Here is a 15,304-nt window from a genome sequence, read left to right on the forward strand (position 1 = left end):
TTTGCCTTTTGAATTTTTAATACAGAATTTTATATCCAGGCTAGCACATAAGAGAAATATCTCATGTATGTACCCAGCCTCAGATATTTATATTATATAAACTGCAAGGCCACTTTAAAATATTTTGTAACGTTATGATCACTAGCAATAGATAAGTCACATGGTCTGTATTTATGTAGTTTCATATCTCAGCTCAACCACTTCATGTACTTTTAACATGTCTTAATGGCATCAGACACAGCTGAGGTACAACAAATAAAGTAACTGATCAGTATAATAAAGTAACTTGGTGTTCCTTGTTTCTGTTACATTCAGATAGTTAAGCTACAATTTATTATCCTAATGTCCAGCCCCTTGTTTGGATTTGAGGGAGCTACTTTGCTATAAAGGTTGAACTGTAGAACAATCATTATTATTAATAGTGTGTTCTGAGAATGTGTTTTGTGAATGCGTGTTAATGGGTGTGAATGACAGTAATGGAGTGAATGAGAGTGTGGAGTTCGGGGAAGAGCTTTGCCAACTCTGATAACCCAAACAATGTTGCTCAATCAGTTTCTGAGTGATGTAAACGCTTAAACCTTTGAAAGAGTTGTTTGCAGTGAAAACTTCGCTCAACTCGTAATGGAAACTCGTCTGTCAAGTTCATTAAAGCGTCGAAGCTCAAGTAGAACCGGTTTAATTTATACGTTTGCGATCAGATAGGCTACGTAATCATTCAATCGGGCCAATGTGAATCGGACGCTTCACGCTTGGGGAAAATTCAAGATGGCGTCTCTTTATTTCGTTTAGCAGTGGCATAGAACGTGGAGTTAACAGAGTTTAGTGAGCGCTGGTCATCGCATCACATCACATCATGCGCAGTATTAGCTGCCTACCAGAAATAAGAAAGTCCTACGCCCTGATAAATAGGCTACTCTACGCAAGGAACACAGACGCCAACTCAGATTCAGGACATATGCGAGCTCTTTACTTACAAACAATACATCCGTTTACCGGCTTCTTTTTGCCCTGCCTACGGTTATATACTGCTAATTCACAAGATGGCAGCCTATGCTAATGCTTTCTATTTTTTTCTAAAGCAGTTTATATGGGAATTATTACTTTTTCGTGTGTAGTTGTTTGTTAAAGATCATTTACCATTAGCAGCTCTAACATATGCACGTGGAATGGCGCCAGACGTTTGCGTCTCGTTACAAAGTTTGGAGTAGCCTACGCATTTTGCTACAAAAGAACGGAGAAATACCCCTTGCATTGCTCGTTGAGTAGGCTAGTTGTACGCGTTTCTTGTGTAGAGTAACAGGCCTAAAGCGTCTCGAAATGTCGATTGGATGAATTTTGAGAAATCTGTCACGAAGTTGAGGCTCTTAAAGATATAGTAAGACTGATTTGATCTGGCTATTGACTGCACATTACAAAATGAAGACGCAACTTTACTGCCTCCAGTCTGCTTTCAAAAACCAAGGCAGAAAAGTAATTTTGTTGGAGGATTGCAATGCCAGCTCCACTGCTACAGCGGATACGGAATTACTTTAGTCTCCAAAGTGCCTGAATAGAAGGCCTCAAGGTGAAGATTCTGATGTCTTGAAAGGCTTGATAGTGCAGGAAATGAAGACAGAACAAGATCTGTGTCTCATATAAAATGCTGCAGACAAAATTTGTTCTGTGCTGATAGGAAATTGTCAAGGACAGCTCACCAGTGAGGGAATTCCTTGACCGTTACTTGGCCGCATTTGTGGTTGGAGTTCCAAGAAAAATGATTTAAGATCCTCTGTATGTAACATCTATTTTAATCCTACACTGCCAGCTTCCTAGTAGCTGAGAGTTTGCTGCGTTTGACCAACATTTTGTGTGAAAATTGTGTATTAAAGATTCAGATTGGCTGTTGTGTTCCATTGCTGCTTGTTAGGCAGTGGAACCATGCACAGGTCTACGAATGTGGACGTGAGGAATAGTGTTTTTGTTTTTTTGAGATGGATCCACATGCACAGCATCTGACGGCCTTGTACAACAGAAGGTAGACAACAACTGGAAAGATAACAGAAAGATAACAGAAGCTGTGACATCACAAGACCAGCAGGTACGATTTCAGGGCATCTTGTTTTGTCAACGGCCAGATGTCCACATAAATAATTCTAAAGCCCTCTGCTCAACCCGGCTTGGGTTTTTACAAACCTGCCCTGTAAGTATTGATTTAAACATTACTGATTAGTTGTTTTTTAAGTTGTTGTTTTTTCTTTTATTTCTTTTTAGGGTATTCTTGTTGTATATATTGCTACATCTAAGGAGAAACCAGACAAAGATGATGCAGCTGTTGCCTGTTGACCTGCTTTCAGCTGTGGAGGAGGTCCAGTCAGTTTTTTTTCTGTAGGGTCATGTGGTAACCGAATTGGCAAGCCTACTCCCATGGGCTCATCCACACATGTGAATTAATTCATAAAATCCTACTCAAGAATGACAGTTGGGGAAACATGCACCAAACCTGCAGTCTGAAAAATGATTTGCTGATGCAAGAGTAATTTCTATTCCCAGCTTATATTGCTAATTTTTTATTTTTAATAAAGCTTGTTAAGTGGGCACATGGGTTCTGTGCTAGATTAATACTCTTCACCAGAGAACATGCTCCTACACATTGATATTCCTTGTTCCTTTGGCCATTGCATGGAGCCAACACCAGAATAATTTATAAACCATTTGAGATTGTTATTGTTAACATATAACATGGTCTGTAGATTAATTTGAGTTTATGAAAAACTGTTATAAACTGTGTAGGTAATACTTTGCATTGGGGTAAGCTTCTTGGCTGCGGATGCAACATTTATATTTGCGAGGACATTTTTTGTTTAAGGCATATTATGTTGTTTCATGTTGAAGTGAAAAATTCTCAAAGCTGTTTGCTTTGAGTTATGTCTTATCTCATTGTAAATGGTCAGTAGCCTTGTGTTAATTTTGTTTTTATCTAATTTTTTGCAGGACTGTTACAAAAATGCCATCTAGGTGTGAGTTGGTGGTCAATCTCTAGTGCTACAAATGCAGTGCAGATGGTTACTATGGCTACTTGGAGGCCATTTGGATTTGGATTGGATTTGCCCTGTACCTTCCTCAGAGAAGTAGATTTTTTTTTTTTTTTTGAAGGAAAAAAATGGATTTAGTTTTTAAACCCAGTTGTTGTTTTTTTGCCATAACCGTTTACTTCTGGGGACATAAAAGGCTGAAGTATACGTTGACTAACTCAAGTTAGTGAAGAAATGTCAAGTTTAATTATGTCATATTTCCTAGGTTATTTGCATGGTGAGTGGGAAGAGTGTAACATCTAATTATTTTACGGTGTTTGTGTAATCGAGAGGGAATATGATGTAGAAGTAATCTAAACTAGAAACTGAAGTCTGAGGAGTCCAACCCAAAAAGACTGCTTAGATTATTTTTTCACGGGTATCCACAAGTCTTTTGAGGCAAAATTCAGGTCTGTTAGTAAAAATTAGTCATTGAATTGTACTCTTGAGATGCCTGTGTGTGGCTGAATGTATTGAGTAAATTAAGGGAATTCCCATTCTGACACCCTTTCCTCTCAGTGGTCTGCACTGTAGAGCTTTTCCACCGATTGACATGTTAGCCACAGCAGTACCTGCAGCAGCATCCCTTAGGAAGATATTTAAATTGGAGCTGCACACGCTTCAGATGCACTAGACCGGTAAGTGTTCCAGGAATGAATGAAATGAATGAATGAAAATGTGTTTGAAGACATTTGTCATGAAAAATGTCCATAATTCTCTTGGTTTTAGATCTTTTAGATCTCTTGGTTTTAGAAGTATGGGGAGCTTTTGAAAGTTGTTACATGAATAAAACATTAAAAAAGAAAGGAATCATTTTTTCCAGAAAGGAATTGTTTGTAGCTTGATGTAGGAGGCCTGTTGTCTATAACACACTTGGTTTTTGATCTGCATGTTGTATGGGTGGGTCTTTTTCGCATACCTTCCAATATCCCAAATAAAACTAGCTTCCACTCCCACAGACTCACCTCAAACTGTGTCACCTACTTTTGGTTAGGACGGAAGTTCCACAAAACAAACAATATGCCTGGGGACTGAGCTTGGTTGTGGTTGTAGTGCCATTTGTTTCTTTGTGTGCTTGTGTGTTCTTACAATGCATGCTGGTTTCTTTGCTATTTGTTTGTTAAGACGAGGCCATTTACGATAACCGCCTCTTGGTCTCTCCTGCTAGTGGTGTGGGATTATTAAGAATTGAGACTGAACAATGTTTCTAGCCTGAGGAACACGATATATTGATTTGCTGGTGGAACTGAAAAGTATATCAGTAAAATGCTGAAGAGGAACTTGATTGTCTACAAAAGGCAATAGCTTTGCTGTTCTGCTCTCCCTTGTGCTACAGTACTGTTTTAATTCATACACTCAGATTACAGTGGAATAATGGAAGCTATATGGTGCATGTGGCTTATCTAGAAAATGACAGCCGTAGGTTATAACTTTCATCAATATGAAAATAATTCCAAGTGTACTTCCTGTGCCTGTGCTACAGACTAAAGAAACATTCACTTCCTGTGGCTGTGCTGCGCACTAAAGCAAAGTGCACTTCCTGTGGCTGTATTTCCAAGTACTAAATATGACAATTTTATTTCGGATTATGTTAATTTATCAGATTACCTTTGCTTCCCTAAAATTGCAGACTGTATATTAAAAGAGCTGTAATTCCAGCATGGATAATTTGGTGCACTTGACTACTTATTAGCAACTCAACAAGATCTCTAGCTGTGAATAAAATGTGCTTTGCTGGGGTTAGATTGAAACGGTAGATCTCCAGGAACAGGGTTAGTTACCACTGATGTAGGGAAACTTTCTGCAAATACAAGCTATAGCCTAGAACACAGATCCTGGAGGGCTGCAGTGACTGCTGGTGTTCAGGGTGATCTCTGCTACAGTGGTTCATTTAAGTCATTGACTGGCTGAAGAATCCACACATCTTGTTCTCAAGGCCTTAATTGGCAGCTGATTGAGAGGAAAGGAAGCCACAAAAGTCTGCAGACACTTCGGCCCCCTGGGAATTTAGTTTGACATCCCTGGCCTGCACATTGATAATCTGCACTGTGTAATTAGGTGACTGTCACTGGGCTTCTGCAACAGTTCAGACACAGCTGTCCCACTGTGGTGGGGTGGCCTTAAGTTAGCCTGGGTTCCTTGGGTTGTCTTGGCACATAAACCCACTAGCTTTGCATCAGGCACTTATTAATTACCATTGGTTTCCAATGAGAGATGCTCTTCTGCGATGCTCTCTCAATCTGCGTTGGCTCTCCTGTAATATGCTGTGGGAAGGAGCGCATGGTACTGCAGTGCTGCCTGTACATCTGCGGTTGCCAAGGGTTGACAGCAGAGCATAGACTGATAGCCATTTCCCAAAATTGGGGGAAAAATATACAGCCCGGTCTGTCTTCTCTGCTTTCTTTCAGATTTGCTCTATTTAAATAAATGTCAAATTGTTTCTTTTTTAGGACCCTGAACAGTCTGGTATTGAGACTGGATACTGTACAGAGATGGCCCTGGCTGCTTTGGGGTGTCAGATACTTCCCTTTATTCACTTCGTTAGATTTTCTTTTGGCCTCTTGGATTACTTTTAAATGGAATATCTAACCCACCTGAAGAGGCTGTATCTCAGTTACCACATGCTAGCAACAGGAGTTCACCAGGGTGCTTGGCCAGCTTCTGTTCTCCTCTTGCACAGAGTCAGTTAGATCTCATGCTTATTCCTGCCACTGTTGAGCAGATGAGTCTCTTTCTCCCTCCCTCTCCCCCCCCCCCCCCCCGTCCCTCCCCTTTTAATTTGTACAATTATGTAGGGTCTGATGAACCCCTTTGTGATCATTAGTGGTTCTGTTTGGTTGCTACTTAAGTATTTAATGCATCTAGGCTTGTAGCCTTCTCTCTCTTTTTCATTTTGGCATTCAAAGCCATTTGGTGCACTCTGCAGATCAGTGAGGTAAATTCCATCCATTGTATGCTGACTGCACTACCAACTTGCATAAAGCAATGTGATTAATAAAAAAACTGCATCTTTGTTATATTACTTTTATAAATGGCCCTCTTAACAGGACCAATTCTCCAAAGAAGTGCACATTTCCCTTTATTCACTAAAATCTCCCCTTAATGCTTTATGATCTCTTTGTAAATTAAATTAAATTAAATTGTTGCTCCCTATTTACATTAATGGAGTGCTTTAGGGAGTTATTAGAATGATAGACGGTACATTTTATGTTGACCTTTTCCACCAAGAGCGTTTTTGGATAAAATAGTACAGACTGAAAATGCTTCCCATCCTGTAAAGTAAACCTACAGTCTTAAAATTGGCCAAATGTTAAAATGGATAAATAAGAGTATTTTCTTTAGCATTTCAGCAGTAAGTTCTAGCTGTTTGAATTCAGCTCCAGTTTATGTCACATTATTAGTTAGATCTAGATTGTGGCCTCAAAAAGAAACGCATAAAGAGATTTTTCTGAATAGATTCAGAGGCAAGAATGATGTGTGTGTCCTGGTGGCTGAAATATATCCCAAAATGTATTTTTTTTTAAAATTCTAATTAATTACATTATTTTCCTGTGACTGAATGGGAACGAGTAGAAGATGTTCCTGAACCGTACTGGAGACGGCGTTAGCGAAAAAGGCAGCATCATCACGCGGATACATTTGATATTCTCACTTTGAGCCTGTGCCTGTGCAGAGCCCCATCTCACCCGTTTTTTCAAGCAGGCTTTGCCTTGCTGCTGGACGCTTCTGATCTGTGTGAAGGGGCCCTTTCTTCACCCCGTCCTGTCCCTCTCCCGTCTCTCACTGTCATTTCCACTTGACAAGGGGCCTGTGTTTCAGGTCAACGGGTCCCTGGCGGTGGAAAAACCGCGTTTCACAGATGGGTCCCTCATGCGGGAGCGAGCCAGGACCCCTTACCCAGAACATTAAAACATGCACCGGAGATGGGGTAGGGGGGTGATAAAATGCATCTGCACCATTCCCAGACCCCTGGACAATTCACTGAAGTAACGATGGAGGTGGCGGGTTATGTGCCTTTTGTGTGGCTGCACATCAGATCCTGTTGGGCTGTTTATCTAGCATTCTTTGGCTGTATCAAGGGGGTAAGAATGCAGATACCACAGGGAATTAAATTCTGCGGTACAATGGTTATCAAAGACTTTCTGTGTGTTTTAAATTTGTAGCTGTATTTATTAATTAGCTCTTATTTACACAGGGTAAGTTGACTGAATGCACATGCTCTTTTGCAGGAGCGCTCTGTGAATGGTGAATGCCCCCCCTGGAGTACCTGGGGGAAACCCACGCAAGCACAGGGAGAAACATGCAAACTCCGCAGAGAAAGGCCCTGTCTGGGATGTGAATCCAGGAACTTCTTGCTATGAAGTGACAGAGTGCTATCCACTGCTCCACCATGCAGAGTTTTCTTTTTTTGACCATGTTTGCGCGAGCGAGTACGTCACAACTCTATCAATTCGTGTGGCATCTAGAATCCTGCTTTCCCTGACTTTATCATCCAGTATAATAAGGTGTCCATGTGGACCTTCCTGGCGGTTGACTCTTGTAGGCTGTAAATCCGCCGCCGCTGGACAGCAGGGTTACTGCCCTCCCCACGCACATTGACACAGGAAGTCGTAACCCGCTGCCTGGCTGTGCACCCCTCGACCGGCCAATAAATCGCAGGAGAGGGTCCGCCCCTCGTTTGCGATCACCTGCTCGGCCTGCCCGCTCAGCTTTAATTAAGACTGAGCGAGGGGGGGGGGGGGGTGGAGGTGGACGGGACGTGGGGGCGTAACGAGATCCCCGGCTAATCAGTGACTTATCTGGCTGATCGGCACACGGGGGAGAGCAACTGAGACGGTGCTGAGGTCACGCCGCGAAAAGGCTCTGGAAGTGGAACCGCGGGACGGCCTTTCCGCTCGTTAAAAGCCACGGTCGAATGCCTACGAGAAGCCGTCCGGCCACGGAGGCCGGGGTGATCAGAGTCCTCCTAACGGTGAATCCGAAAGTCAGCACTGGGGCCGGCCGACTGGTACAGGAGAATATTCCTGAGATGTCCTGCATACAGCTCAATACTCCCAAGTGAAATTTATCTGCTGCACAGCACAGATACAGACCTGCCCGGTTGACCATATAACTGCATGGGGTGTCCTCCTTTTTGTACTTTATTTATAGCATTGAATCCACAAGGACAGTATAATGATCAACGTATCCACATTAGTGTCACTGTAAATGTGTTCAATTTCCACATGTTGTCCCTGTGTAGACTACAACAGATAAAAGGACAGATAATGTATAATCAAATCGAGGGGGAGGGGGATAGGTAACATATTCTGAATGTCATATTTTTTCCATACATATTTCATGTTTTAACCAAGAACAGGTCTAGCAATTCGTGCAAGCATTTTTGGGTGTGTGATTGGTGAAATGGTTTGCTGTTGCTGATTTTATTTGCGTTTCTGCTTGCAGATTGTGTGGGAAAGCCAACCCTAATTTGGCACACCTGAATCTACTAATTAGCAGCTCAACAAGATATCTAGCTGTTGAATGAGGTGTGCTTTATTAGGGTTGGAGTGAAAACATACAGGATGGTAGATCCCCAGGAACAGAGCTGGTTACCACTGGCATAGACACACACTCTTCTCTGCATTCCTTTCTGTATTTCATTGAACTCACTGGCCTACTCCTTTGCTGGAGAGTGCTGTCTTTCACATTGTCCTACAAGTTTCACTGTGTCATTGAAAGATGTGACAAACTAACGATTTTCCAAAATGTGCAGAAAGATCACCGCAGTTATTAAAACACACAATGTGCAAAAGTCCAAATGTCCATTATACTTTTTATTTTTTGGTGGCTTTTGCATATGACATACTTAGATCATAGATGAGAAGTTATCTTACGTTGATACATTTTATTACAGGAGCAGAAGTACTCAAATACATTTGTATGAATAGGAAAGGTTTTACTTCAGAGCGACACCTGTGACTCCTCACTGTCTGGGTCCTATAAGCTCACATGACAATTCAGGGCTGCAATATATCCTATACATCATATAGCTACAGTATGTCTTACAAATCACATATACTTCTATATATATTGAATATTTCAATATATCAACACGTTGATTCCCTTTAACTGGAGCACACACAGAACACACCCAGCTCAGAGATCCCTGAGGTGCATTGCCATTTTAGGCCAGCTGGATCTTCTCCTCGCTATGCTAATGACGTCCGCACGGTATTTGGTCTCTCCCATCCGCCCCCCTCCCCCTCCCCCCCTTTGCCCCATGCAATGGACAGCGGAATGTAAACACGGGAGCCCGCCTGACATGAGGGTGGGGGTGGGGGTTTGGGGGGTGGGGGGGGGGACATGTGGCAGGACGGGCTGACAGAGACGAGGATGGTTCCAGCGCCTTCCTGCCTGCCTTCCACGCCGGTCTCCACATCTGCTTTGAGTGAAATGGCAGAGCAGCGCACATGGCAGTGATCTCTGAGGAGACGGCGGCGCTGGCTTTCGTGCGTGGCGCGGTGACGCGGCTGCGGTTTGGCTCGGGACGGAGGGCTGCCTTTGGCGGGAGCCCCAGCGCTTGGTGAAGGAGCTGCTTGCGTGGTGGTCTGCTCTCCGACTCCTGCGTCGCGTTTAAATGCATGTGTATATTTACGTGTATTCACAGTATTTAGCAGACATTCTCAACAAAGGACCACTTACAGAATACTGCATGCAATCAGATTAGATGATTACCAGCATGGATACAAAATAATTTTATTTGAAACGATGCATCCTTGTCGGAAAGAATTTTGTCACACTGAAGGGGAAACTAAATACAGTCCATGATGAAAGATCATGAGTCAAGTCAGCAAGTTCAAATATCCACAAGCCATAAAGATTCCATTGTGAAATCATGTGGAACAGCTTCTGTTCGTCACTCATTTGAGCATCATGTTTATGTAGCAAACATTGTGAAATTAATGAATAAAGATTTGTTAGATGAAAAATGTTTCAGTGGAAAATAGCAAAATACATAAGAATATATGGTAAATATATCCTATGAGTGGACAAGATTGATAAAAATGGTAAAATGTAGCCTAATGTTGTGATACAGATGGATAAGAAATTGTGTATATGACATGAAATTAATGGATTTACTCTAACCGTGTATGAAGAAATTTATGATGAGAAGTGTTTCTGTGTAAAATTGCAAAAAACGTAATGTACATGGATTAAAATGTTTATGATGAAATTTGTGGAGCAAAATGTTTTCACTGGAATATCACAAACTACATAAGACTAGTCTTATGTCCATGGATTGGAAAAAATGCACAAAAAAAAAAGAAATGGCCTTCTTTTAATAACAATGCATAGGAAATTATGTTTATATAACAAGCATGAGGACAATAATGAATATAAATTTGTTTTAAGAAGTTTATTATGAAAAATGTATCTTTGGAATATCGCAAAATACATTATAGGCTTATGTCCATGGATTGGAAAAAATGAAAAAAAAAGAATAATTTCCTTGTTATAATAAAAATGCATAGGGAATTATGGGTATACATAGTGAATAAAATTTTGTTTTCAGAAATGTAGTACAAAAAATTAATTTCTGCAGAAAATCTCAAAATACAAAATACATAATACATGGAAAAAATGCAAAAAAATTTAAATGGCCTTGTTTTAATAAAAATGCATAGGAAATTATGTTCATGTAACAAGCAGGGGACAAATAATGAATAAAAATGTATTTTCAGAAATTTATTACGAAAAACGTATTTCTGCAGAAAATCTCTAAATACATAAGACTATAGGCTTATGTCCATGAAGTGGACAAAATGCAAAAAAAAATTAAATAGCCTTGTTTTAATAAAAATGCATAGGAAATTATGTTTAAGTAACAGTCATGGTGATATTAATGGATTAAAATGTTCATAATGAAATTTGTGGAGGAAAATGTTTTTCACTGGAATATTGCAAAATACATAAGACTATAGGCTTACGTCCATGGATTGGAAAAAATGAAAAAATAATAATAATTTCCTTGTTATAATAAAAATGCATAGGAAATTACGTGTATATAACATGCATGGGGAAAATAGTGAATAAAAATTTATTTCCAGAAATTTAGTACAAAAAAATAAATTTCTGCAGAAAATCTCTAAATACATAAGACTATAGGCTTATGCCCATAAAGTGGACAATATGCAAAAAAAAATTAAAAGCCCTTGTTTTAATAAAAATGCATAGGAAATTATGTTTAAGTAACAGTCATGGTGATATTAATGGATTAAAATGTTCATAATGAAATTTGTGGAGGAAAATGTTTTTCACTGGAATATTGCAAAATACATAAGACTATAGGCTTATGTCCATGGATTGGAAAAAATGAAAAAATAATAATAATTTCCTTGTTATAATAAAAATGCATAGGAAATTACGTGTATATAACATGCATGGGGAAAATAGTGAATTAACATTTATTTCCAGAAATTTATTACAAAAAAATGAATTTCTGCAGAAAATCTCAAAATACATAAGACTATAGGCTTATGCCCATAAAGTGGACAAAATGCAAAAAAATAATAATAATGGCCTTGTTTTAATATAAATGTATAGGAAATTATGTTCATGTAACAAGCAGGGGACAAATAATGAATAAAAATGTATTTTCAGAAATTTATTACGAAAAACGTATTTCTGCAGAAAATCTCTAAATACATAAGACTATAGGCTTATGTCCATGAAGTGGACGAAATGCAAAAAAATTTAAATAGCCTCCTTTTAATAAAAATGCATAGGAAATTATGTTTAAGTAACAGTCATGGTGATATTAATGGATTAAAATGTTCATAATGAAATTTGTGGAGGAAAATGTTTTTCACTGGAATATTGCAAAATACATAAGACTATAGGCTTATGTCCATGGATTGGAAAAAATGAAAAAATGATAATAATTTCCTTGTTATAATAAAAATGCATAGGAAATTACGTGTATATAACATGCATGGGGAAAATAGTGAATAAAAATTTATTTCCAGAAATCTATTACAAAAAAATAAATTTCTGCAGAAAATCTCAAAATACATAAGACTATAGGCTTATGCCCATAAAGTGGACAAAATGCAAAAAAATAATAATAATGGCCTTGTTTTAATATAAATGTATAGGAAATTATGTTCATGTAACAAGCATGGGACAAATAATGAATAAAAATTTATTTTCAGAAATGTATTATGAAAAACGTATTTCTGCAGAAAATCTCTAAATACAGAAGACTATAGGCTTATGTCCATGAAGTGGACAAAATGCAAAACAATTTAAATAGCCTTGTTTTAATAAAAATGCATAGGAAATTATGTTTAAGTAACAGTCATGGTGATATTAATGGATTAAAATGTTCATAATGAAATTTGTGGAGGAAAATGTTTTTCACTGGAATATTGCAAAATACATAAGACTATAGGCTTATGTCCATGGATTGGAAAAAATAATAATAATTTCCTTGTTATAATAAAAATGCATAGGAAATTACGTGTATATAACATGCATGGGGAAAATAGTGAATAAAAATGTATTTCCAGAAATGTATTACAAAAAAATGAATTTCTGCAGAAAATCTCAAAATACATAAGACTATAGGCTTATGCCCATAAAGTGGACAAAATGCAAAAAAATAATAATAATGGCCTTGTTTTAATATAAATGTATAGGAAATTATGTTCATGTAACAAGCAGGGGACAAATAATGAATAAAAATGTATTTTCAGAAATTTATTACGAAAAACGTATTTCTGCAGAAAATTTCTAAATACATAAGACTATAGGCTTATGTCCATGAAGTGGACAAAATGCAAAAAAATTTAAATAGCCTTGTTTTAATTAAAAATGCATAGGAAATTATGTTTAAGTAACAGTCATGGTGATATTAATGGATTAAAATGTTCATAATGAAATTTGTGGAGGAAAATGTTTTTCACTGGAATATTGCAAAATACATAAGACTATAGGCTTATGTCCATGGATTGGAAAAAATGAAAAAATGATAATAATTTCCTTGTTATAATAAAAATGCATAGGAAATTATGTGTATATAACATGCATGGGGAAAATAGTGAATAAAAATTTATTTCCAGAAATTTATTACAAAAAAATGAATTTCTGCAGAAAATCTCAAAATACATAAGACTATAGGCTTATGCCCATAAAGTGGACAAAATGCAAAAAAATTTAAATAGCCTTGTTTTAATAAAAATGCATAGGAAATTATGTTTAAGTAACAGTCATGGTGATATTAATGGATTAAAATGTTCATAATGAAATTTGTGGAGGAAAATGTTTTTCACTGGAATATTGCAAAATACATAAGACTATAGGCTTATGTCCATGGATTGGAAAAAATGAAAAAATAATAATAATTTCCTTGTTATAATAAAAATGCATAGGAAATTACGTGTATATAACATGCATGGGGAAAATAGTGAATAAAAATTTATTTCCAGAAATTTAGTACAAAAAAATGAATTTCTGCAGAAAATCTCAAAATACATAAGACTATAGGCTTATGCCCATAAAGTGGACAAAATGCAAAAAAATTTAAATAGCCTTGTTTTAATAAAAATGCATAGGAAATTATGTTTAAGTAACAGTCATGGTGATATTAATGGATTAAAATGTTCATAATGAAATTTGTGGAGGAAAATGTTTTTCACTGGAATATTGCAAAATACATAAGACTATAGGCTTATGTCCATGGATTGGAAAAAATGAAAAAATAATAATTTTTTTGTTATAATAAAAATGCATAGGAAATTACGTGTATATAACATGCATGGGGAAAATAGTGAATAAAAATTTATTTCCAGAAATTTAGTACAAAAAAATGAATTTCTGCAGAAAATCTCAAAATACATAAGACTATAGGCTTATGCCCATAAAGTGGACAAAATGCAAAAAAATAATAATAATGGCCTTGTTTTAATATAAATGTATAGGAAATTATGTTCATGTAACAAGCAGGGGACAAATAATGAATAAAAATGTATTTTCAGAAATTTATTACAAAAAACGTATTTCTGCAGAAAATCTCTAAATACATAAGACTATAGGCTTATGTCCATGAAGTGGACAAAATGCAAAAAAATTTAAATAGCCTCCTTTTAATAAAAATGCATAGGAAATTATGTTTAAGTAACAGTCATGGTGATATTAATGGATTAAAATGTTCATAATGAAATTTGTGGAGGAAAATGTTTTTCACTGGAATATTGCAAAATACATAAGACTATAGGCTTATGTCCATGGATTGGAAAAAATGAAAAAATAATAATAATTTCCTTGTTATAATAAAAATGCATAGGAAATTACGTGTATATAACATGCATGGGGAAAATAGTGAATAAAAATTTATTTCCAGAAATGTAGTACAAAAAAATGAATTTCTGCAGAAAATCTCTAAATACATAACAATATAGGCTTATGCCCATAAAGCGGACAATATGCAAAAAAAAAATTAAAAGCCCTTGTTTTAATAAAAATGCATAGGAAATTATGTTCATGTAACAAGCAGGGGACAAATAATGAATAAAAATGTATTTTCAGAAATTTATTACGAAAAACGTATTTCTGCAGAAAATCTCTAAATACATAAGACTATAGGCTTATGTCCATGAAGTGGACAAAATGCAAAAAAATTTAAATAGCCTTTTTTTAATAAAAATGAATAGGAAATTATGTTTAAGTAACAGTCTTGGTGATATTAATGGATTAAAATGTTCATAATGAAATTTGTGGAGGAAAATGTTTTTCACTGGAATATTGCAAAATACATAAGACTATAGGCTTATGTCCATGGATTGGAAAAAATGAAAAAATGATAATAATTTCCTTGTTATAATAAAAATGCATATGAAATTATGTGTATATAACAAGGATGGGGAAAATAGTGAATAAAAATTTATTTCCAGAAATTTATTACAAAAAAATGAATTTCTGCAGAAAATCTCAAAATACATAAGACTATAGGCTTATGCCCATAAAGTGGACAAAATGCAAAAAAATTTAAATAGCCTTGTTTTAATAAAAATGCATAGGAAATTATGTTTAAGTAACAGTCATGGTGATATTAATGGATTAAAATGTTCATAATGAAATTTGTGGAGGAAAATGTTTTTCACTGGAATATTGCAAAATACATAAGACTATAGGCTTATGTCCATGGATTGGAAAAAATGAAAAAATAATAATAATTTCCTTGTTATAATAAAAATGCATAGGAAATTACGTGT

At 36.7% G+C, this 15,304-nt stretch overlaps 1 long non-coding RNA gene across 3 annotated transcripts; it reads left to right on the plus strand.

The window, feature by feature from the left end:
- The first annotated feature begins 750 nt into the window (after positions 1-750).
- LOC118216385 lies at positions 751-9,240 on the plus strand. Of its 3 annotated transcripts, none has more exons than XR_004763009.1 (6): positions 751-1,564; positions 1,971-2,077; positions 2,251-2,364; positions 2,971-3,688; positions 6,870-6,978; positions 7,280-9,240. It is a non-coding gene; the product is annotated as an uncharacterized LOC118216385 (long non-coding RNA). The 3 variants fall into 3 exon arrangements; XR_004763008.1 differs by having other exon boundaries at positions 2,251-2,344; positions 6,870-7,132; XR_004763007.1 differs by having other exon boundaries at positions 2,251-2,344.
- Positions 9,241-15,304: the final 6,064 nt, after the last annotated feature.

The sequence above is a fragment of the Anguilla anguilla genome, chromosome 17 (genome assembly GCF_013347855.1).
Source record: "Anguilla anguilla isolate fAngAng1 chromosome 17, fAngAng1.pri, whole genome shotgun sequence".
Classification (NCBI taxonomy): domain Eukaryota; kingdom Metazoa; phylum Chordata; class Actinopteri; order Anguilliformes; family Anguillidae; genus Anguilla; species Anguilla anguilla.